This window comes from Pogona vitticeps, chromosome 2 (assembly GCF_051106095.1).
Source record: "Pogona vitticeps strain Pit_001003342236 chromosome 2, PviZW2.1, whole genome shotgun sequence".
Classification (NCBI taxonomy): domain Eukaryota; kingdom Metazoa; phylum Chordata; class Lepidosauria; order Squamata; family Agamidae; genus Pogona; species Pogona vitticeps.
The window spans coordinates 118,564,463-118,586,855 of NC_135784.1; the positions used below are offsets into that span (position 1 = coordinate 118,564,463).

The 22,393-nt window shown below is 38.1% G+C and overlaps 1 long non-coding RNA gene across 1 annotated transcript in view; it reads right to left on the bottom strand.

Annotated features, from left to right (window-relative positions):
- Positions 1–529: 529 nt before the first annotated feature.
- LOC144586869 (uncharacterized) overlaps positions 530–22,393 on the bottom strand; it is a 253,973-nt gene continuing 232,109 nt past the window's right edge. Inside the window, exon 2 of the long non-coding RNA XR_013541939.1 lies at positions 530–16,071. This is a non-coding gene — a long non-coding RNA (uncharacterized LOC144586869). The remainder of the gene's footprint in view (positions 16,072–22,393) is intronic.

Genomic DNA, 22,393 nt, shown 5'->3' on the forward strand with positions numbered 1-22,393 from the left:
TTTCATCACTTGAAAGTGAAAACCATGCTGAATGTTTTGTCTGGTTTTGAACTACACAATTGAGATCAAGTATGGGACGTGGTGGCACCGCGGGCTAAACCGCAGAAGCCTGTGCTGCAGGGTCAGAAGACCAAGCAGTCGTAAGATCGAATCCACGCGATGGAGTGAGCACCCGTCACTTGTCCCAGCTCCCGCCAACCTAGCGGTTCGAAAGCATGCAAATGCAAGTAGATAAATAGGGACCACCTCGGTGGGAAGGTAACAGCGTTCCGTGTCTAAGTCACGCTGGCCATGTGACCACGGAAGATTGTCGTCAGACAAACGCTGGCTCTATGGCTTGGAAATGGGGATGAGCACTGCCCCCTAGAGTCGAACACGACTGGACAAAAATTGTCAAGGGGAACCTTTACCTTTACCTTTTATGGGATAGGATAGGGGGACCTGCTGGAAGCTTAGGGAAACAAAGGTTGGGGACATATAAACCAATGCAAACCTCAGATAATTGCTGTAGTAAAGAAAACTAGATGAGCATGGGAGCCAAACAATCAGCCAAAGCATCCTTTGGAAAGATTTGTAAAAGCTAATAATGGTGGCTATAGAAATAGCAGGAGGATCAAAACCATGAAGTATTCTTTGGATATTTTCAGTGCATATGCAGCAGCTCTTTCATTTATGGCTGCTTGTCTTTGAGCAGTGTTTAAGTGTAACTGCCTCTGACCCAGAAGTACTCTCTCATTCTTATTCCTATCCATTCACATCTCTCTTTGGACTCGATCCCAGTGACAATAAAACACTTCTGTTGTGACGGGTTCTGCCAAAAAAAAAAAAAAAGCAACACAGATTTAAGTGCACATACGAGGCATGTACGCATGCAGACTACTGTTCTAGGGGAGCAAGTTATGCTGCTCCCCTGCCAAAGGTCCATTTGTTTTGGAGAGGATGTGGAATCGATTCCTTGGGATCGATTCCACATATGTGAATGCCCCTGGTGCTTTGAAAAAAAAAATCCTGCTATCTGATACAGCACTATATCAGATAGCAGGATTTTTTTTTGAAAAATAAAATAAAAACACCTCCACTGCTTACACACCCACCCATCCACCCCTCAGTCACATGTCCCCACACCATACTACCACCACCCCATGTCCCCTTTTACCCTTTTCATCCCTTTCCCTCTCATCCTCTTCTACTTCATTCTCCCTTCTCACCATCTCTTCACCTTCTGCCCACGACCCCTAACTAACCTTGTTTTGTCAGGTGATGTGGGCGGCGGTGGCAGTGGTAGTATGGGCCTCTTCCCAGCTGGGCATTTCAGCTCCGCTGCTTCTCTGGCTTCCCGGGCAGCACCAATCAGTCAGTCTCATCCATGGGAATGTGAACAGCGATTCAAAACCACATGGCTGCCACGTGGTATTTCAGTCACTGTCATTTGCATCGCTGCACACAGCCGTGCAAATAAACAATATGTAACTTCCTTCTCCCTCTTCTTACCTCAATATGCACAGTTAAACCAAGGTGTTAAGTGTTTTCCCATTCCACTTGTCTCACAAAAAGGAGCATCCGTTTTGAACAGCAGATATGTATACAGGAATTAACTACTAGATAAATGTTGGACTCTTATTGGAAAAAATGGAACGAAAATGTGCTCCATTGTATTTAATATACTGTATTGCCTTTCTCCCAATTTACTGATTAGTTTTTGCCAATGTCTTGCCTTCCCAACAGAAGGAACCAACACAACTTGTAAAGTGCTTAAAGGACAATGCATCTAAAAACCAAAACACATTAAGTGTATGATCCTTCTAAAACAACAACTTACTTAAAACAGTTTTAAAAATATAAAAATTATACCACATCCATCTCTAAAAGCTCCTTGCTCATCACCCTACCAGTCACCCAAAGCCTGTCTAAAGATGAAGGTCTGATATCAGGGAAAGATTCAAATTTACTTTCTTGGGAGGGAGTTCCCAATCACTGTCAGTCGTCATCATCATCATCATCATCATCATCATCATCCAAAATTATATTAAGAACCAAACATGTAAGTAATTTGTCTCAATGTTTTAATTGAGTCTTATAAAAAAGCTTATCTTATTTGGACTTTAGCAAACCATTACAGTACATTCACTTGCTTTAGGATAATAATTATTCCACTTATAACGGTAACTTCATTAAAAGGCACTTTTCAATGCTTAGCTGCTTCACAAAACAAAGAGACAAAGGTGATGAAGTGATGATGGCAATTTGGCATCTCTCAAGTAAAATCTATAAAAACACAGGATTGTTTTTGATCTGGGTCCCAGAAATGCACCCACTGCAGATCCTCTATAATGCTGTATATGTATATTGAGCCAAATGCTTTTCAGCCAAAATTGGTTCCCAGGTGGCTTACAATAGTTAAAAACCAACACAAGAAATCTTAATATTTGGTTATGTTCATGTTAGTTCATCCATGTTGATATTTGGCAGCTGATAATATAATCTCTCCTTCAGAAAGGGTAAAAGAGGCATATGACGTGGGGGATTTTTTTTTTCCAAACTAGCTCATGACAAACAAGATGCCACCCAAGATGGGAGGAGTCTTGTCACAGACATCAATAACTGTAGAGACTCTTACATGAATATCGATTCTCAGAAATATGACGTCTTATTTTTAATTGGTGCCAGCAGAAAACACAGCAAATGAGAAATGCCAGTTGTATCTGTTCCATAATATTCCATTTCCCCTTTCTTCCTTCAATTTTTCTCCACACCAGTAGTCAATCTGCTTTGCTTACTTATTGAGCATGCTCAGGATTCATTGGGTTGTTTGGGAGGGGAGGGTATCAGAGGTCTCTCTGTGCTTCTGAAAACCTTGACGTTCAAGTTTACTGCTACTCTACTACATGTTCAGAAAACAGGATCCACACTTGGAAAATGAGTTCAGGTTTATGATATTAAGGTGTGCTTGTTAGTAGATGCATTAGAAACTGAAATTCTGGTCTAAGAAATATGGGCAGTGTGGCTTTATTTCTTTTGAGGTTTTGAACTCTGAAGATCCAGACCACATTTCTGATGCCAGAACTTTCCAAGGACCACACTACTCCCTCAAAACAAAACCAGAAACAGCTGGACATTACTTTTAATTTTATAAAATTTGTTTTGGATTTGGGAGGCTTCACATTGTTATAGAGGCTTCTATAACAGGTCACTCGTTTACTATTAGACAATGATTTTCCATCACTGGGTGATGGTGTTGGTTATAAGGTATTCTGGATGCCAAAAAAAAAAAAAAAAGCTTTAGAGGATCATGAGGTCATACTTTGTGTCTCCTTGCTTAGCAAAGAGACATGTCCATAGAAGGGATGTTCTAGAGTGAACGTTTCTATATTTGAACTGGATGCATATTCATGTACATAAAGTATAAAAAATAATTTGAGAATAAATCATGATATTTGGAAGCCTGGATTACAGAATTGTACCGGTTCACATTGCATAATGATCTGCATCAAAAATCTTTTATTGCTCAATATGTGCTCTTTTCTCTTAAATTAGCTATACTGAATAATGCTACTAATAGTAATATGCCATCCAGTCATTTAGAGTTAGAGTTTTCTGTATATAGTACTCAGAAAGGGTTTATCTTTTCCTTCCTTTTCAGTTACAGTATTCTGATACTGTGCAGTTTGCCTGAGGCTAAACAGGCTGGCTTTCTCCCAGTGGGGAATCAAATGCTGAACCTCTGGCTCTGGAGACAGATACCTAGCTTATGAAGAAACAAGCCAACTGCCCAGAGATATGCCATCTGGAACATGACCTTCTTCCTGTTTTCCTCAGCTCCAGCAAATCACTGCCACAGCAGGAGGTCAGATACATTGCTCAGATCATGCACAGTAGATTCTAATGCTATGGAACTGAGGGTCAGAAATGGGCCCTTTTCCAGTCTTCTACTCCCCATACTGAATTGAGGGATTAGTGGAGTTGTGATTCAAATAGGGAGTCTGCTTAGTTGTGTGCTGGGGCAGATGGGCAGAAGACACAAGTTGCAGGGACTTATTTACAACTGCACAAAGTAGTGTAATTGTGTTCCAAACGTTTCCAGTAGCACTGTGCTGATGGTATTGCAGAGATTCTGTTTGACACTTTGCCTTAGAAACCAAGCATATATGAACTTCACAGATAGGGATCAACCAGCTATGGTATCATTGACTGGGGAAATTTCATTCCTGGATTGTGCCCCCTAATCCAGGAATAAAATTGTTCTAATTTACTCAATTTTAAGGTGAGTGTTCCTATTTGTAATGACAAATTGGCATTATGAACACATATGAGGACATGTATCTGCAAACTCCACCTACAGATTCCATTCCCTGCTGGCATCTTTCCCACATCCGCATCCCATCCATGCCAATCTTGGTTAGTTGTTTTATTTTTAACATGGTGAAGACAGCTCGTTTTAAATATATTTTTTAAAATATGAGCATGATCAGTTCTATTCTAACTGTGCACTTGCTTGAACACATTCCCCCATTGACCAAAACATGTTTTAGGACTGTGCATGTGTGACCCTTGTCTATGTTCACTTTTTAAATATTCACTACTTCCCTCCACTCCATGCCTCCATATTTACTGGCATTCTCACTGCAGCAGCCAAGCTAGTCAAGGAGGGAATAATGCCCTAATGAGTATTATTGCTTTTTATTGATGGTTCTACACTTTGAATTCTTGTTGCACATGGGTTTGAAGGCAAACACCCATCTTCAACGGTGTGTGAAAACAAACTGAGAAACTCACTGAAAATGAGATGGCCATGTTTTTATATCACAATTCCAGCCATTTGCTGCATACTCGTATCACTCGTTCTAGCCAGGAGGGGTGGCTGAGGAGCCTAACACCGAGGAAGGCCCGGAAGGAAAAAACAAGAAACTGGGCCTTCTCAGCAGTGGCTCCCCATCGCTGGGTATTTTCAAAAGCCAACTCAAAACCTCCGGGCACCTCTGGATTTATCTTTTATCTCCATCTTGAATGATTGTTCCCTGTTGTGAAATTGTTGTTATATGTTAACTGTTTTTATTCTATTTGATGTGACCCACCCAGAGTAGACACTGTCTAGATGGGCGAGATAATAGTTCAATAAATAAATAAATAAATAAATAATATCCCACTGCACTACAATGTACTATCTGTTTCATTAAGCAGATTATTTATTGTTTTAAAATTTATTTGTCTTAGTTATAGGCCACCTTTCTCCTAATAAGGGGGCTCAGGGAGGCTCAAAATATCAAAAAGAATAGAATTAAAAACATAATAAATCATACATAAAACAACAATTAAACTATAAAACAAATGTAAGATAATTTTGATTTCAACCTTTGGGTAAATGGCTTCTTTTCCATAAGGACTTCCATGTTGGTGTAAGTTTTACTTTTGCCCAAACAACAAATAGGAGGAAACATTAAATAAAGAAGGTTTAAGATTTCCCTACAGCATTATACATTAATACTTTTCAGCAAACTTGGGAATATGGTCTTTCACTGCAAGTGTATAATATCCCACATCTGCATGTAATTTATCCAAGTAAATTACAGGTAACTTATCTCTTGGCGGTTATAAAAATTTCATGAATGAGTTAATAAGCATGACTGGAATAGATGAATATTAAGTAACATACACTGTAGACAGTTCTTCTTTAACGTGCTATGGCATGCTTCAGATGTGATAAATGAACACTGAAGACTGTGAGTTTAGCCATCTGAGAAGTGCAACCACATCAAAACTGATGAGAAATACAGGTTTAACTAATGCTGTTGTGCCAGAAGCAGATAATAACATGTCAGCTCATGGCAACTTTTTTCCCCAGTTCCAGTTACAGACATCATGCCAAAGTATCTAACATTCCAATAAATGATAGCATTTATTCTGAGCAATTGGGAAGAATGGCTTGGTAGACAGTGGTGACACAAGTTTTATTGCTACCAAAGGCAGGAAAAGAAGCATCCCATCTGTCCATTTCTGCCCCCACACTTGGAAGGTCCAGACCCATTACAGAATGCAACCAACATGTCTCTCCAGAAACCTGAACCAGGCCAAATGCCTATCTCTGACTGGTTGTTTCTCAGACCTAAGCATTAGGAATTGTAGTGATCACCCCGCTTTGGCTCATGTAGGAGTTTATTTGCATGTACCAATGGGAGCTTCTGGGAGGTGGAGTCAGAGGAACGAGAAGGGGGGTGAGGCAGAGAAGAGGAGTTGGTCAGTCAGTCAGTTTCAGTCAGAGATGAGAGTCTGAAGTGAAAAGTGGGAGTTAGAGAGTGTGGTAGAGTGAGGAGTTAAGGGAGGCAGTTAAGAATGTGGAACTTATAGACAAGGGTGAAACAAGTTATCACAAAACTACAGACTACTTTAAAGTCTTTGAAGAACCTGTTTATGTGAACTGTGACCAATAAACCTGTTTTGTCCAACTTTACACTCAGCATGGACCTCAGTCTTTCTAATTAAACATTGTTGACGGAGATCAACTAGTGGTGGTGTAAAAGGAGAAGGTCTTGTGGGCCTCAGGATAGTGAAATAATCTGGGGACGCGTGAGGGTCACGTCACAGGAATCTCTTCAGATATTTGTTCTGAAGAAGAAACCCTCAAATACAGGCACGTGAGCTGAAGAAAGCCTGTGTGGCTATTGCCTTTTCACTTTGAGAAGTTCCCAGCACAAAATTGAGAGTGAGTGGCAGGCTTCCGTCCCACTGTGCCATTAGCCAATTAAGGTACAGTGGTGCCCCACATAGCGATGTTAATCCGTTCCAGGATTAAAGTCGCTACCCAGATTCATTGCTATGCGGGGGGGAACCCACTCCATTTAATGCGTTCCTATTGGGGCAAAACTCACTGGTAAGCGAAGATTCCCCCATCCGGCCGCCATTTTCGCTGCCTGGTAAGCGAGGGCAGGGCGCGAAAATGCTGCGGGCGGCCATTTTCTGCACCGGGTGGCCATTTTGGAACCGCCGATCAGCTGTTTTCTAAACATCGCAATGCGAAGATTGGTAAGTGAAATGCTTACCTATCATCACAATGCGATGTTTAGCCTATCTAAACATCGCAATGCAATCGCATTAACAATAGCAAAAAAACGCATCGCTATGCGAATTCATCATTAAACGGTGTGCTCGTTAAGCGAGACACCACTGTATTTGGCTCTCTGTATCACCTAATACAAAGCTGCCTCATTCCATTAAGATGGGAGGCAAAGGGTGCAATCTGCATGGCTTATGTGCTGCTCCTGAAAATGTGGGCTCAAACTATTAAAAAGTTACTAATTTTGTTATTCTCCCAATGTAGTTCTGTCATGTTAAAGAACATATTCTGAATGTAACAACAAAATAGTACGTGGAAACAGCTACAGTGTTTGATAGGATTTTTACATCAAATTTCAATTTTATCAAACTTTGAAGTGTTGTAAAGATATTTGTGATAATTCCTACCAATTTATCACAGAATCAAAATTTAGATGTGAAAATTTCACTTAAAGGTCCAGTGCCATTGATGCTCTTATAAGAAATGCCAAGCTCTGTTAAGAATGTTCATGCTTAGATGTGTACAGACAAACACTGGAACTGAACTATTAATGCAATACAGATGCATATAAGACCATTTAAATTATCTATAAAACAGCAAACGGTTTTGGTGGTGGTGGGAATGCAGTCCTTACTGATGTCTCCACTGTGATCAGTGAGGCACATTCTGCAGAATTATTTCTTGGGTTTAACTTGCTTTTGAGATAGCTAAAGAAGGTGTGTGCATGTCTTATCTCTCCTTGTGCAACAATTTCTATCATATCTGGCAACACTGCCCTCATCTAGTTGCCCACACTTTAATTGAAGTCCAGGGATTTTTCAGATCAGGAACTGTAGGTAGCCAGAGGGCCTTCTGGAGGAAGCAAACTGTTGAGTGGGCTGCCAACTTGTTTATCAGTCTGCCAACCCAATATCAGGCCAAAGAAAAAAATAAATAAAATAAAGGTGACAAAAATGTTGTGGCACCTTAAAGAGTAACTGATATATTTTAATGTGAGCTTTCAGTGAGATGTAAAAATACATCAAAATTTTATAAATCACCATTTATTTTTATAAAAATGTGTAGGTACTCCAGGTAGTTTCTCACCCCTTTAGTTTTACTATGGCTCCTTCAGCTTAACTATGACTATTTTCCATTTCTGAAGATACTCTCTGAAGATTACGTGGCTGACATCTCTCAAGCCCCAACATAGTTTCTTTCCAGAAATCTATACATTCAGGAATTCATACAACACAAAATACATAAAAATGCATGCACTGGAAAAATGTGTGGGTGTTTTTGTTTGTTTGTTTGTTTGTTTGGTGGTAGTGGGAAATACAAAGAAATTCCCTCTTCACGAAGGTGAAAATGTGGTTTGCAAAGTGATCTGAACTCAAGGCAGAAGGAACACAATGGCTGGGGAAGGAGAATCTCAATAAAATGAAGGGGAACACATTCATATTTATCACTGCCATATGGGTTCAACTCATTAGTCTATTTTATATTAAAGGTAAAAAAAATCTGTGCGACTTGCCATTGTTGCCTGCTAAATGGCTACTGCCAGAAGCACTTCAGTCTGCCTGATGATGCCAACACCCTTAAATGTCTATGTAGATGTAAAGGAAAAGGAAAAGGTTCCCCTTGACAATTTTTGTCCAGTCGTGTTCGACTCTAGGGGGCGGTGCTCATCCCCGTTTCCAAGCCATAGAGCCAGCGTTTTTGTCCAAAGACAATCTTCCATGGTCACATGGCCAGTGCGACTTAGACACGGAACGCTGTTACCTTCCCACTGAGGTGGTCCCTATTTATCTACTTGCATTTGCATGCTTTCGAACCACTAGGTTGGCAGGAGCTGGGACAAGTGATGGGCGCTCACTTCATTATGTGGATTCGATCTTAAGATTGCTTGGTCTTCTGATCCTGCAGCACAGGCTTCTGCGGTTTAGCCCACAGCACCACCACGTCCCTTGTTATGTTATTTTATGTTATTTCAGCATTAAATCTATGATGATGGGCACTTCATTAAAAATAAAATGTCAGTGTGTATTTTAATATGTACTTTAACATATTTTCACCACATCCAAATTGTTTTATCTCAAAAAATGCATGGTTGAGCCTTGAACTGTATCAGAATATCCAGGCAGCTGGTTGGTAGTGATTGTCTTCTTTTCACATTAGTGCTGATTGGGTTGCTTCACACAGAAGTCACAAAATTCAATATCTGAGGCAACATTAGTTCTTTTCATACATATAATGTGAAGCACTACCATACAGGCACACACTCAAAAGGGAGGAATACTGGATGATCTATGGGCAGTCGGTGCCCTGGAACAATCACCAATGCCTTGGTGAGATACAATGAGAGACAGAAAACCAATTTGTCCTTGTGGGTTCAGGATATGATCCTAATATTCCTTAAGGAAATTATCATGGAACTGAAGAGGCAAGTTTCCACTTGAAATGGAAAGATAAAGATTGAACTATATATAATCAATGTTATAAAGCATTCCATGAAAATGGTCTTCTAAGCATGCAGAGCATAATACCTGTTCCAAGCCAATAATAAAATGTTTGATACTGATTTATAAAGATCCCCACAGATATGTAGAGCTTGTAGTTGTACTTTCATTACTGAAAATACATAAGGTAAGAAATAAGCAACTAGATGGTCCTGATTACTTTCCCCAAAATGTTTCAATGATTTTCATGACAAGTAATGCAAAAATCATGTCACACTGCAGTAGCCATGGAAATCATGTACATTATCTCAGTGGATATTGCATTTTGACAGGCGGAAAGATAGACCTGGAAATCATAGATCTAGAGATGCTCTGGGGGAAGAAAGCAGAACAGAAATACCCAAGCGTTTGCGACAACCAGACATAAACACATTCGTTTAACAATGTGTGCATCCTTATGCATCCATCCAGTTTAGTATGAAAAAGGTAAAGATGAAAACACAATACCCTCTGCTCTGTAAAATTAAAAGATGGAAATCCCAGCAGATAGATAATACCTGCCTGAGACATATCCCTTCCAGTTCATAGATGCTGCCAAAACAAGTATATGTTTGTTTGTTTTTGTGTCTGCTAATATTGGTTGTGAAACATTAATATTTATAGCTTAGAAACCAGAATAGAGTTAGCAATTATTTATGGTGCAGAAACCACAGACAATGGAGCAAAAGAAATCCAGTTTTCCTGATCAAGAATTGTATTCACAAACACAGTCTCAAATAAGTCTATTCAAGCCAGAGCGGAACATATTCATTATGAAAGCCTGTATTACATTTTATTTTTCCCTTCATGCCTTAGCCTCAAATCTCCTACAGAATAATACTGGTAGTTATTCTCTCTCTTTTTAAAAAAAGTCCCCTGGAAGTGCAAACAAAGCCATATCATTTCTGATAAATGACCACTCACTGAGCATTTCCAACATATTGTGCCATGACTCTCATAACATCACTAGTCTTCTGACTTTAAAAACAAGAGGATGCTATTACACTAGATCTGGCAGAAACCAAATCTCCTCATTTCATAAAAGATTTTTATGCAAATGTAATGGGAAACTAATTATTATCTCCTACCAAGAAATGCAAACAATGTATTAAAACAAACAATAATTGTATTGGTCTGTCAGCTCATCTAACATTACTTGGAAACTCATGTCCCTCAAATGAATAATTACCTACAAAATAATTAAATGATGCTGATATGGCAAGCTCATCCCACTTGTACATAGAACAGCAAAGCTTGTCTTCCCTGAAATCCATCTCCGTCATGTTGGATAAGATTACTGTCCATCACACGGCTGGCATCGATCCCTGCTCAATTACGGAAGAAACATAGCACCATATTAAATGACAAATAAGGCTTAATTTTAATCACAGGCAGCCTGTAAGTCCATGTTCCATTATAGATTAAGAAGAACCAATTATTTTTAAAAGAACGATTTAATGAAAGGCCCTTAGTAATATATGGACATGTTGCCCTCTCTGCATTCACAAGTCAAACTCTCCAGTAATGGTTGAGCGACTCTGCAAACAATCTCAGCATGCAGTGAAGATGTTCTCTGAGGACTAATCGTTCTTTTTAAAACACCACCAAACCACACAACTTCAGAATATTCTTTCTGTAATTATGCCAGAAAATGTAATCATTAAGAACTACATGAGACAATGAAACGAAAGACTTTATGCAGTATGTTGGTCAGATGCAACAGTGCAGTCTCTTTTTGTTTAGAGCAGAATCACAGGATGAGAATAAACCCAAGGATAATTTAACTTCCAATTACAAATTAATATGACACAGGTCAAGGCTATCACCAAATAGCTGACTGGAGAAGGTTTGGACTGAACAGAAGTGCCTCTTTACTGGTTTAAAAAAGGGGAGCAATCTCAATGCCCTCCAGTATGCTCGCAGAAAGCTACGTGGGTGTGTATCTCTTTGGTAGCATATCTGCTAGCAGTATGCCTTGACAGATGTTGCACGAATGTGGTGGGATTGACTGTTGGGTACACACCCACTCCATTCTTCACAGAGACCTCAGAATTTGGCCCATTATCTATGCCAACATGGAAGTTAGAGTAACATTTGTGAAACCAGTAGGAGAAAATAAAAATAAATCACTGGAAGAAAATAGATTCCCCTATATCAGTGATTCCCAACCTTTTTTTGAGTCATAACCCCCTTTTATAATAGCCAGGTCACCTGTAACTCCCCACCCCCTGGTCATGTTTGCATAAAAAGGCATTTTTAAGGAGATAAAGTCATTTCTTCTCAAAGTAGATGTTTCTGTCTCCCCAAAGAGCCTGTTTCTTATACATACACATACACTGTGTAAAATCCCATTCCAAAAGACCAAAGAAGAAATTGTTTAACAAGGGCTACAACACTTATAAGGTAACCCCTAATCCCCAGGTTGGGAAATGCTGCCCTATAAACTACTCTAGCTGACATGAGGTACTATGAGTTTCAAAGCAACAGAAGGGCCACAACTTGATTCCCAACTATCTTAAGACTGCTATCATTTTTCTTTCCTGTAGAAGAAAGTCCGTGTGGTCCACTCTCAACAACTGGCAATATCCCTTGCATGCAATTTGAGGAAAGATGCTTTGAGTGTACAGTAGTGCATACAATCATCAGATTGTGTGATCTTCTCACACACACTTTTTTTTCTTTTTAGGGATCAAGAATGCTGAAAGCTAGAGCCTCACATATCATGGTTGTTGGTTTGTTGGATTTTGTCAGTTTGGGGGCTCAGTCTGTTCTGTTTGGAGGATTATTTGAGTTTGTGCTTCAGCTGGGAGGGCTATTTACATGATTGTTAACCACCCAGAGTAGTGCTTGGCACTAAATTGGGTGGTATACAAATCAATCAATCAATCAATCAATCAATCAATCAATCAATCAATCAATCAATCAATCAATCAATCAATCATGCACTCTGGTCTTTTTCTTACCTGTTCCACATGATGTGATTGCTTTTTCACATCTTTAACACATTCATGCACTCTGATGTTTGAATAATATGTTGCTTTGCCCACATAACCCTTTGATCATTATCTATTTATGTGTTTATTTATTTTGCCATGTTTCTTTTTTATTTTGCTTAGCAGGACAGACCCCGGATCTGTAGAAAAACTATTGTGCTACAACTATCTGATGGATAAGCAGTTTTCTTTCAGACTTTGAGAGAATCATAGGATGGATCGCTGCATTTGTATGGAAATGTACATCCACTTCTTCATAATATAATCACCAACAATCCAAATTCCACAGAGTTAAGTATGTGCACATTAGCTGTTTTGTTCAACATATCTGGTTTGCTACAAAAATTGGGCTACATCTGGAAATGAGTCTATATAGCATGAAATGTGCCACAAATTAGTTTGATAATAGATCAGTTCCACACTAGAAAGCTTTTCATGCATAGATGATGGTAGCTCTGCATAGATCTGAGAAGAATCATCAGTAGTATAATATAGTGCAAACAAAACAGTTGTTCCTATGGTTTTCAAAACTGTTGTCTACATTTGGACAATAAAGTCACACATGAACAATGCAATAACTATTGTTTTACCTGGTAACATTCAGAGGTTAGAGATTTAGAATTACATGCTTATTGCGGATAAATAGGTTGGAGACATTTGGTGGGAAATTATGATACACAAAGGAAAATGACACTGTGTTATTATGATGCATTTTAGGACTACAGAATTATAGAAATGCTTGATAGGACCCCATTGACTACCCAGTCCAACTTTTTGCTGAAGCCAAACATCGATTTACTATTGATTTTATAACTGTGTTTGAGGCCTAGATTAGAATTTCAAATTGTTATTAATAATTAAATCATAATTAAACATCAGTCTTAGTACTTCACTGCTAACTTCAGTTTTCAATATATTCCACTAAAACTAATAAAATCTTGGAAAGTTTTAAATTATTGAAAAATTATTTTTATTTTATTTTATTTTGCATTTACTCCTTTTCTGAGGGGAAAAACATGATTTTAGGAGCTGAGGTTACATCAGCCTTCTTATTCAGAAGATGAAAACAGATTCATTTTCTTACCTTCCACCATTGAAAACAATTAAGCTGAGTTAATGCACTGGAAGACTCAATTCTTTGAATAGAACTTATTAAGCTGGGAACATACATGGAGTTATGGTGCACATTTTACCTGATTTCATTAGGACAATGGGATAAGTGCAATACATTGTGTTATATTTTCATTGAAAAGATGTCTAATATGATTGTATTGGAATGTGAAATAATTATTATAATAATTATAATAATTGCTGTGCAACTGTAAAGAAAATGGAAAATACCGGTATACATCAGGTAAAATATGTACTATATGTACTATGGCTATAAAATGACACTTTCATATATTCTATACTGAGTTAACATGTTAACATATGCATTCAAACACCATATAAGAGGCTCAAAAGAAGCTTTTTAAGTATTTGAAAAATATGTCCCATTCTACCATTTACCAAGGGCACCAACAGACTGTCATGCAAAAATCAAATTAAAAATGGTGGGGCAGAATTATGTTCACTTCTGCTTCTGCAACAATCAGTTGTCGCAGTAATTGGTCAATTTCTGAGCTTGTACGTATATGGAAGTGTCTGGTATTAGCTTCTTGTGTGAGCTTGGAAACTGTCCAACTGGCTACAGCAGACCAGTGTACATGGACATGCAGAATCCTGCCCTTTGGGACCAGATGCTTTAAACAGCCCATCCTCCAAATATGATGACTCATTACAGAGAAATGGAGCAGTATTTTACTAAGAAGACAAAATCTCAGATGTGAGGCAAAAATGAATTATCCACCCAGGATTGCCTTTAGAACCTGCTAAGGAACTGTATGTTGAGTCTTCTATGAAATATTGGCCTTATACAATTGGCATGTAGTAAAACAGATTAAACCACAGAGAATTTCACAGGCCCCTGAAAACTGGCAGAGCCTTTCTTACATATAGTCATCCACACATTTTGACAATGGAAAGTCACACTTGTTCAAAAAGGAAAATCTTTCTCTTGTATCCTCCACTCACAGAATATAATCCAGTTGTTGATTTTAAATTCAAAGTTTCTTCTGAGTTTGCACATTGAATTGTGAATAAAATTGACAATTAAAACCGGTCAAAGCAAGAATAATTGTAGATTCAGGCAGATTAATTTACAGTTCCTCTATACAAATAGTAGGAAACAACACCACTCAGTGTGTCTCACGGGACAACTGACCTTCAAGGCAATAAAACATGGTGGCCCAAATTGTCTTATCTAGTTATTCTGGTGTAGCACAAATATCATATGTTTTAGAGATGAATTGTAGCAAGATAAGACATTGTCATCAACGTAATTTGTTGCATGTTGTATTGCAAGACTCAGTGTGCGACTTATAATGTCTACGGTGATTTCTTAACTTGAAATAGAACTTGACTTATGTGGCTACACAACAGGACTTTGACCATTGATTAAATGATGAGTAAATGATTAGTACTACCAGAATAAATTCTTTTGATCTTTCACCATTCTATCTCAATTGTTAAGTCTTCTAGATGTTTATAATAAGCAACAGAAAGGCCAGTCCTAAATATACAGAATCCTAGGAATGGAAATCATGTACATTATCTCAGTGGATATTGCATTTTGACAGGCGGAAAGATAGACCTGGAAATCATAGATGTAGTATGGAGGTGTCACCTAGAAATGGGAGAACATTGCTGAAGTCCTTCATCCCATCATGTGGAACAGAGAGAGAGACCAGATTCCAACCTATATTTAAGAAGTCATGTTTTTCACACTACACCAATATATCTGCACCCATAGCAAAATTAAAATCTTCTTTTCCCACCACCTTCACCCCATTGTATTGATGGAAACTTCACTGGTGGTGGGAAATTTATCAGTATTCATCCTTCTTCCCTACAAAAAGGATGGGTGATCTATACAGATGACTTAGGAGCAGAGATAAGAGATACTTAAGACTGCTGCAGACATGGCAGTTCATTTGCATCTCTGCTTCTTTCATTAAAACAATTATTATTAACTGTGAATGTTTTTGCTCTCCCAAAACTGAGATAGATTTACTGAGAACACAACTCTTACATCAGTTTTATATTCAGGTGTTAGAAAGTAGATAGGAGAATGTAGTATTGCAATAATTGTCATGTGCAATACTAACCCATTTGGATTTCTATAAAAGAGAAGTTTTAAAGCAACATTTTGAAGATAGCTGTTTTCTTGTGACTGCATAATCATTGCGAAGGCATTCAATAATACAGTATATAAATTTAGTTAAAAGCTTGTTTTTAAGTTAACTTCAGGATGATACATTAAAAAATTATGGCCCCAATACCAGCTAGGAGTATAAAAGTGCAATATTAATTACATCTTAAATTTGCATTAACATAATAATATAACTGGAGTACTTACTCAGAACCAGAGGGTATTATTTCCAAGTGTTGCAGGTAAAATCTTTTCTATGAAATGCCTGCTATCTTTAGGGACCCTTACTCACAGTGATTATGTCTAAAGAAAGAAAAATACAACTAAATATCAGAGTAGGAAAAAACATTCTAAATTGTTATTTTATCAAATTAATTTGTTTTCATCTTGAAGTAAAAATTAAAAGCCACACAATTTGAGAACTATGAATTCCTTTCAGGTTTAAAATTATGGTACATTTAATAGATATAAAATATTTGCATTCGTATACAATTATTTGTGAAAAAATAATGAATCCAGTCTTAGTATGCATCTGGGTTCTCCCAAGATTTCATTTGATAGAGGTTTGCTAATGGAACCTTCCATGTACAATCTTCCTGCCACCTCTCACACTGCTGTCCAGGGTCCTTAAATCCTTTGGAGCTGTTTTCAAAAGCCACCAAAAGAAGTGGCAAAATCACCTTCACTGTCTTTACAAGATGTATTGGGGTTTTCCTTCTGTGAACAGGACAGATATATGATTGCACTGGAACTTCATTTCAGCTGAAATTTTAATCTTTTTTATGTTTTCATATTTTTTTTAAAAAAAATTAAATTTCAAGTGTAAAGGGAAATAACTCGGGATAACAGGGAATATACCATGCTATACATTATCACATATTATCTGTACTTAAACATATCATTACATTAAAGACTTTTGTGTCTGTCAGTTGCCTATATAATTCCAACTAGAGCTATTTGATTTTTTTGTATTAAAATTATCACATTTGCCTTTCAGGTTATAGAACGGAGCCATTTAAAAACTTGGATTTTCAGGCAGGTCTTCCCTCCAGTCAATTAACTGATCCCTATCCTTCTTGCTTGAGTTATGCCATCTTGGTTATATGCTGCTTAGAAATAAGTGTTAAAACTGTGTCTTAGATTATTTTTATGTTGTTCATATTGTTCTGTTTTTATTCATGTAAGCCACCCCGAGTAGACGTTGTCTAGAGAGGCAGGGTAATAAGTCTAATAATAAATAATAATATATATATATATATGTATAGGGTCCCATTTTTCAGTTGCTTCTTTGATTGACTTGTCTTTTAAAACTTCTGTTAATATGTCCATCTCCGCCACTTCCATAATATTTTCCACTAGTTCTTCACGATTGGGTATTTCGGTTTTCTTCCATTTCCATGCATATAGTATTCTAGCTGCAGTTATTATATGTTTTAATCTTCTAATTGTATTTTAAATCATATTTTGTTTAATTTAACTTTCAATATTTAACTTATTGTATTTTTAAACTGTGTGAATTTTAATGTTGTGAGTTGCTTTGGGTCCCTTGTTGGGAGAAATGCAGCATATAAACAACAACAACAACAACTTGGTAATTCTGTTATTTCAGTACTTTTCACCATTTTTCATGACAGATCCCAATCAGTTAGGGATCCAGTAGTGAACATGATGATGGCATGGCATGATATAGCCAACCAGATTACACCATGCATGCTGGGGCATTCTGGGAGTTATATACAAAGAGTAATTTGCTCAAGATCTGCTCCATTGGCACATCTTTCCTAAAATGCTGCATCATTGTTTCTTAAAAGTGTCATTCCTAATAGTGCAGCTCTAACAATAGTATTGTACCTACTCCATATAGGCACCGCGAAGACAGTGTATATCATGGGTGCTATGTGGTGGTTGTTAGTATAATTCATGCCAAAAATTCAAGGTAGCTTTGGATTTTCAAAATAGAGACTGAAAACCTAGTATATTCTGAAAAAAAAAACCCTACATGAATCAATGTTAGTTAGGGACATGAGCATAGGACCCATAAGCCTCAGGTGCAGTAATGATGGATATAAATGGCACTTGAAAATAAATACCGGTAAATAGCACACAAGTAATGTTGATAATATTAACAACATTGTTGTTGTTGTTTAGTCATTAAGTTGTGTCTGGCTCTTCATGAACCTATGGACCAAAGCACGCCAGGCCCTTCTGTCTTCCACTGCCTCCCAGAATTGGGTCAAATTCATGTTGGCAGCTTCAATGACACTGTCCATCCATCTTGTCCTCTGTCATCCGCTTCTCCTCTTGCTTTCACATTTTCCCAACATCAGGGTCTTTTCCAGGGAGTTTTCTCTTCTCATGAGATGGCCAAAGTATTGGAGCCTCAGCTTCAGGATCTGTCCTTCCAGTGAGCACAGGGTTGATTTCCTTTAGAATGGATAGGTTTGTTCTCCTTGCAGTCCAGGGGACTCTCAAGAGTCTCCTCCAGAACCACAATTCAAAAGCATGAATTCTTTGGCGTCAGCCTTCTTTGTGGTCCAGCTCTCACTTCCATACATCACTACTGGAAAAACCATAGCTTTGACTATGTTGACCTTTGTCAGCAAGGTGATGTCTCTGCTTTTTAAGATGCTGTCTAGGTTTCTCATCGCTTTCCTGCCAAGAAGCAGGCGTCTTTTAATTTCATGGCTGCTGTCACCATCATGGAGCCCAAGAAGGTAAAATCTGTCACTGCCTCCATATCTTCCCCTTCTATTTGCCAGAAGGTGATGGGGCCAGTGGCCATGATCTTAGTTGTTTTTATGTTGAGCTTCAGACCATTTTTTTCACTGTCCTCTTTTATCCTCATTACAAGGTTCTTTAATTCCTCCTCACTTTCTGCCATCAGAGTGGTATCATCTGCAAATCTGAGGTTGTTGATATTTCTTCCGGCAATCTTAATTCTGGCTTGGGATTCATTCAGTCCTGCCTTTTGCATGATGTGTTCTGCATATAAGTTAAATAAACAGAGAGACAATATATAGCCTTGTTGTACTCCTTTCTCAATTTTGACCCAATCAGTTGGTTAACAACATTATTTGTGCACTAAACAGTCGGACAGGCTGCTGCATCCATTCTTCAAAATATAAAATTTTAAAAGTAAAATTAAAATATTTTCCTCAAATGTTTTAGGAGGTTTAAATGCGTCAGCTTGCTCGTCCCTGCACTGTACATTAATTTAATGCAAAAGGAACTAGCTGATATTAATGATAACACATTATCCTTAATATTTGCAACTCCTCTCTATAAATTATTCAAGTTCTCATCAAACCCTCTCAAAAGTTATCATCTGTGTATAGCGAAACAGAAATATACAGGTACACAATTCCTTGCTAAGAACTCACTATTTAAAACTATTTAATGTTTTAATTGGGCATCCATTTCTACCAATGGTAAAACACACACACACAAAAATCAAAGTGCATTGCTTACATACTACCCCATAGTGCTTAAAAACACTCTGGGTGGTATACAATCCGATTATGGAGGCTATACATTGCACTCCCAGCAAGCTGGGTACTCAATTTACTCGGCTACCTGGAATTGAATCCCGATCATGAGCAGAGCCCTTGCTGCAGTACTGCGGATTAACCACTACTCCATGTGGCTCTGTGCTAGACGTAAGAGTCTGCTGAATATAAGGCTGATGCTTAGCAAGTTCCCAGTTATATTCATTTGATAAGTCTTCCTTTAAAACATATCTGTTCCAACACTGATATGCCAGTGGACACTGTAGGGTGCAGCAGAGCCCCTTTTTGTCAACTGTGGTACTGTTTCCTCAGGACTGGACACTGAAAGAGCAGTGTGATAATTGAACTGATCTTATTAATTCAGCATGCAAGTAGAAGTCAGTAATCTAGCGTGCACGTGGAACTGTGCACAGCGCTATCTGGCAAGTTAATTTTTTTTTAAAAAATGAAAGGGCATTATTTGGCAGGATATCATTTTTTTTCCTTTTACTTCCTCTGCAGGAAGTTTCAGTCTTTCTAGCAAATGCCAGGATCTAAAAGTCATCAAGTTGGAACCAAATTTAGCAATACTAATAGGACTTTCAAGATAAAAGAGATACTTAAGGAGTGGTTTTAACAGTTCCATACACATAATCCCAGTGAGTTTCTGTGGCTGGGTAGAAATTTTAGCTCAGGCCTCCTGAGTCATAGTCCATTATTCTGTCTACTACAACGTACTGGGTATCTCAGGATTTTCTTAGGAGTGCCCAACATTTTCAAATGAGGCTTGCTATATGTATTTGGAGTATAAGGGAAAGCTGCATTTTAAGACATAGAGTTAGACAGTGGTTTGGGTCTCAGTCAAAGATCCCTATGGCCATTCAAGCAGAGATGGGTAATATATTACTTTTATCATACCCAGAGTGAGATCAAGGCCAAGTTGGTCCATAGTAGAGGATTGTAGTTTTCCATCACAACTTCCTTCCCCCAAAAGATATCTCTAGCAATATGTAGACTGAAAACTAAATATGTTTACAGAAAAGTAAAATATAATACTTGGAGAAAAGGCAGATAATATATGTGACAAATAAACAAACACAGTAGGATTTACTTCAGAGTGAATCTGCATTGGCTAATAATAAGCAACTGAACTCCTGTGATGACTTTTTTTTTAGTAAGCTTTATAAAAACTGAAGATGATTACTTGGTATCTGTGCAGAGCGCCAAATATTAAATGAATGAGTGTAAACCTGGTAGCCTTTGTTATTTAATAGGCTTTACAGTACAAGGTTTTGAACAATTCGAACCAATGGACTAGAGCAGTGGTTCTTAACCTTTGGTTACTCAGGAGTTTTGGACTGCAACTCCCAGAAGCCTTCACCACCTGCTGTGCTGGCTGGGGTTTCTGGGAGTTGCAGTTCAAAAGTATCTGAGTAACAAAGGTTAAGAACCACTGGACTAGAGGAACAGTTTGTAGTGGGGAGCTGGTGTTCCTTTCTATCAAAACTGCAGTCGTCCTGTATTCTAGATGCCAGACATCACATAGAGGTTCCTCACTTGACCTAAGAAACTGACTCATTGGTACTATGAATTGGACGCACCATGGAATAAGTAAGTTAAGAAAATGGAGAATAAGGAGACACAAACATAATGTACAGTGAAAGAGAAAGGAAGAGAGTAGAGTTTGCTGTGATGAATGAATGGCAAATGGGTTTTCCAAAAATTTGTGCAGCTGTTTCCTTTTCTCTAAGCCAGGAATGCATGGAGAAGTGTAAAATAATGGATGGGATTTTTTTTCCTGGTAAGTTTTTTTTTTTGGGGTGGGGGCAGTCAGCCAATTTAAATGGCAACTTAGAACCAAATTAACCAACCAGGTTGCTCTATTCAATTTAAATTGAACTGTATTAGACTCACTAACAGTTAACAGAATTGCTCACCCTTTTCTACTAATTTCTTTTATAGCTAGATTGCATAGTTCCAATGTTCATCCATGTAGCCCAGTGCTCTGGACACCAGCTGGCAGGAGCGCTCCAAGATTTTAGGCAGGGGGTTTTCCAGCCCTACCTGGAAATGCCACAAATCGAATCTGGAAGCATCTGTATGCAAAGCATGTGCTCTGAGACTGAGCTATGGGGCCAGGCAAAGTCCCACATGGCACTTTGCCCTTTTTCACACAGCATTGTTCCTTTTGTTACAACAGACTGGGATTTAACTGATATATCATATTACTGAAAGGATGAAAATAAAACAGCAATCAAAACAAAGAATTAGCCGAGGCAGTTAACTTTGGTCCTATAAAAAACTAAGACAAGTCTCTGTCCATGACAGTATTGCTTTTTATAGATATTGTAAAACATAATTTACTGGCCAGTGTCCTGTTGTGTTACACCTGTGCAGATGAGCAATTGCATACACTTTCCAGCTGCCCTGGCAGAGTCCCTTTTGCCTGCTGAATCCTGCACTGTTTGCAAGACTGGTCACACAACTGGTTGTGTGATCATGTGCTGAAACAGGGAAACCCATAATCATGCTACAAATAGATTATTGACTGTTAGTTCATTAATAGTGTACATTTGGATTGTGTTCATGAGAGAAATGTACTACAGTATTTGATTTTCAAATACAGGACACATAAAAGTAACAATGGGAATGCAGTTATGTCACACATTCTGTGGCTTCTCGTCATACATTACTACATGGTATTTAAGAGCAGGTTAATTAAGAAATATTGCAGCATCAGAAAGTACTCAGAACCATGCAAAATGTAGCTTCAGAAAAATCAGAAGATAATATTTTGTTTTCACCGTGAAGCAGAAAAAAATCATTACAGAAAACTTGAAGGTTGACAAATGAATTAGAAGTTGGTTAAACTCTCTGAAGCTGATGTTCCACGTTTGAATGTAACTATTGGTGGGAAATCTTTCCTTTATTTGGGAAATAAAGTCCTATCACAACCAATTCTAGTAAGAATGCAGGAAAGAAAACAAAACATGAAAGAAATCTGAAGCCACCGCTGAATAATAGGCAAAGGGTCTTATCTCACAAAATTCTATACAGTTAAATAATCTGACTTGAAAGAAATATGATTTGTGTGATGTGCACAGCTAATTAGAAGCTCGGCTCCTGCAAAGACCTATACA